Raw genomic sequence first — 3,818 nt, forward strand, 5'->3', positions numbered from 1 at the left:
CCCACCGCCAGACCCACACCTCCCTCCCAGCTGCAATCATGAGTCTGACCCTTGCGGCCTGATCACAAGCACATTACAAGGCTGCCTTTTGATGATGGAGACAAGGGCAAAAAGAGCAGTCCTTGCCATGCTTCCAAGGGAATAAATGGGATTTCGCCGAAGCAGTCACAGATGTTCAGGACTCATGAGTGCCTGGTGGGGCCTTTGTATTCCAGGGTACCTCTTAGCACCACCGCCTCCAGCTGGCCACCCCACTGAATGTATCTGATGGTTAAATCGAGTAGACCCCGGAAAGCTGAAAGCCAGATCTCTCCCAGCAGAAAGAAGAATGCCATCCTTGTCCATCTTTATAGCCCTTGAACCCAGTTAGTTTGACGATTGTAAATAGTCAAGAAAGGACTTGGAAGAATGAGGAGGAGCGGTTATCAAGGGCACCAAGGACCTTGCTGGCCAGGTGTGCAACAGGTGAAATGCTTTACTCCACCGACCTCGAATGGTTAATTTGAGGGTGTGGTGGGTCAGTGATGCAGACTCAGTTGTTGGGAAACGAACACTCCTGATACATGAATTTCTTCTCTGTGATGACTAACAGCGCAGCCTCTGAAAGTAGAACATGACACTGTGTTAAGATAATAGACTGCTGCCAACCAATGCACCTTTACCAGAGAGATTCCTCCCCACTTGGGAAAAAAGTCGGAAACTATTAAAGCATTCAGAGCCTTTCTCCTTCATTCTCCGGCCTTCCATCCAAAGGCTTGAGCGTCAAAGTATGCATCCGATGTCACGACATTTTTCCAGAACACCGTATTGTTTTCCATTTGGGTAAGCCAGGAAAGGAAGTGTGGTTTTTTGGGTTTTGTGTTTGTTTTTTATCTTGACTCTTCAGGTCAATCAAATGAAAACTACTCAAATCAGTCTGAGGGAGGAAGTGAGTTTTGATGTCGGTTCCGGGCTTAATGTCTTTCTAGAATGAGCTCTACCAAAAGCCGGAGCTTATAGACGCAACATGAAAAGGTAACAAGCAAATGCCAGATCTCATTTTCCTTCTTTCCAAGGGCCACACGACTGGACAGTTCTCATCCACGCAGTCTCCACAAAGAGTCTGGGAATAAGTCCTTTGGAGAAAAGATTTAATTGATCTGGTCGGCCAGCAACTTAAGAGTTCACAGGCTTCTAAATAATTCATAAAACAGATGTAGAAGACAAAGTCACCCATCTAGCGAGGTGCAATTTGCTTAGAAGCTCACGTAGAAAAGAAGCAGACGGGGCCATGACCACCACCCTACCGCCTGAGAAGTGAGACGGCAGCAGGAGGTCCGCGGGACCTGCAGGAATGCACAGTTCCACCCTTGGGATTATTCGTGCTCCTTTGATGTTTCCTTTCAGGATCGCTCACTGCCCCAGGCTCTGCCTGACAGATACAGAGGCTACAAGATGCCCTCATCTTGCACAAGAACCACAGAAATTCTAATACCCTGGTTGCATCACAGCCACTTTCATTGCCTCAGTGCAGCACAATTAAGGTGATTTCATGGATGCAACCAAAGTATTTTCCCACAGCAAATTCCAAAGTTAGAGTTAAATTGCAGTATTTTTGAGAGTTGATGTTGGTTTGTAAAATTTCTAAGGCTTGGAAGCCAAGTGTTGGTGAGGAACCCCCTTGGTTTTCACTTCCTCTGGCAATTTTTCAAGAACTGATGATGTGAAGAAACCAAATGTGGAGTTAGAAATAATTGAGATGTGGATTTGGTCAGAACTAAAAAAAAATTTTTTTTTCCTCATCGTTCATTTTATTTGTTTTTTTTTTTCTAAGTAAAGCAGAGTCACTTTATAATACTGTGCCAATTTCCACTGTACAGCAAAGCGACCCAGTCCTACATATGTACATGTTCCCTTTCTTATCTTCCATCAAGAACATAAACATTTTAATGTCACTTTAACCGGTTGTTATTTACATACAGGTATCAGCTGTGTGTTAAGTTACTGTAACCATATTATTCATCAGTTACATTATAAGAGAATGAAGATGCTCGCATTCACTCTCCGTAGTTAGAGTCTCAGGCTTATTTGAGAATCCCAAAGAGGAGCCAAGGACCAGAGCATAATTTTTGTTTCCTCTAAAGGATACTTTCTTTGGGAAATAAAATGAAAGCAAATTAGAATGCCTTCCATAGGTTATTTAAAGCATCTTGGCTTCTGCTTGTTCACTAAAGCCCATCATAATTCAGGGGGAATTTTCCAAAAGGCATAAAGTCTAGATACCCACCTTCTTTGGTGAGGTCAAGTGCTCACCTTCCCCACATGTAGAAAGGTCTATTCAGGACCTCTCGGATAACATCTAAGCCAATGATTCTAAAATCATACAGCATATCATATCACTTAGATCTGGTAAATCTGCCTGTCATGGATTAACAAATAACAGTGGTTTTAACAGGTCATAAAATGTGAAGCTAGGAATAAGCCTGGAAGTAGGCAGACCAAGTCATATACAGCGATTTCACAATCAACATTGTCTTAAACACCTCCTTATCTTGCTACTCTACCCATCTTTAGCATGCTGCCAAATGGTCTAAAAGAGCTGCCAAGCACCAGCCTTTATCTCCACATCTCAACCAAAAAAAAATGAGGAAGGAGAAGCCGGGTCTCTGACACTTCCTGTCAGGGCTCACTAGCTAGAACTTACACATACAGCCACACCAAGATGCAAAGAAAGCTGGAAAATATAGTCTTTAGACTGGGTATCCATATACACTGGTAAAAATGTCATTCTGATTGGGGAAATAAAGAAAAAACATTTTGGAAAAGACAACAAAAGTCGGCCACCAATATCAAATTCATGAAGAGTTAATATCTGAGACATTTTTCTTAAAATATTAAAGGTATGTTTACTTCTAAGATAATGTTGGGGAAAACTAGTGTATAAATAATATAAACATAGAAATGGTTCATAATGTATCCATATAGAAATGATAGTCGTATATAAATAAACTGGTGTATATCTGGTATCATTTGTCCGTAGTCTTGCTTATCTAGTTATTGCAGTTAAGGATTTAAATTCAAATAAATAAAATTCTTCCTTCTAAATCGTTTTATATTAAGAGTTTAGACTAATCAGAAGAGAATACAAAGGTAAAATAAAGTAAAGGAGAGGCAGACTTACTAATCAGGGAAGTAGGCTCTGGCTTGGCTTTGCTGTACGACTTTGGGCAAGTCTCTCAATCTCTCTGAGCTGATTTCATTGTCTGTGAAATGGAAATATGTACTGGCTTTGGGGTACCCATGTCTGTGAGTTCAACTCAGACTGAAAATTATCACATGGAGTCCTCCACTTACTGGATCACAGGTAAACACATGGCTGTGTGCTTCTTTCTACATGTCAATGGCTCTTTTAAGTCCCTAAGTCAGGGCATCGAGGACAGGTAAATACCCAAGAATTGAGGAGGGAGTGAAGTCCAAATCTGGCTATCACATGCAAGTGAATTGGATGGAGTCCATGGACCAGTCAACACAGCTATGCTCATAGACTGTCCACACAGACCAGGGGAGCCAATCTGCAAAGAGACAAAGGGGAAAGAAGGCCCGTGTGCTGTTTGTCTGCTTGTAATGTTTTCAAGCGTTTCTCTGCCACCACTGCTCCTTGAGTCACAGTCCAGTCTCTACCATTTAATAGTGATCTTGTCACTTTCCAGATACACCTGACAGAGAAGGAGAGCAGAATACCAGCATCCCCCCAAAGACAGAAGAAAGCAGAGTCTCCTGTAAAGGGAATCGGTGGTTAGCAGACCTCATCTTTTCTTTCTAGGACTTCCATTTATTCA

This window comes from Sus scrofa, chromosome 10, assembly GCF_054392235.1.
Source record: "Sus scrofa isolate SSC_HxYL_T2T_F1_AM1 chromosome 10, Sscrofa_HxYL_maternal_Yorkshire_Landrace_v2.0, whole genome shotgun sequence".
In the NCBI taxonomy this organism is placed as follows: domain Eukaryota; kingdom Metazoa; phylum Chordata; class Mammalia; order Artiodactyla; family Suidae; genus Sus; species Sus scrofa.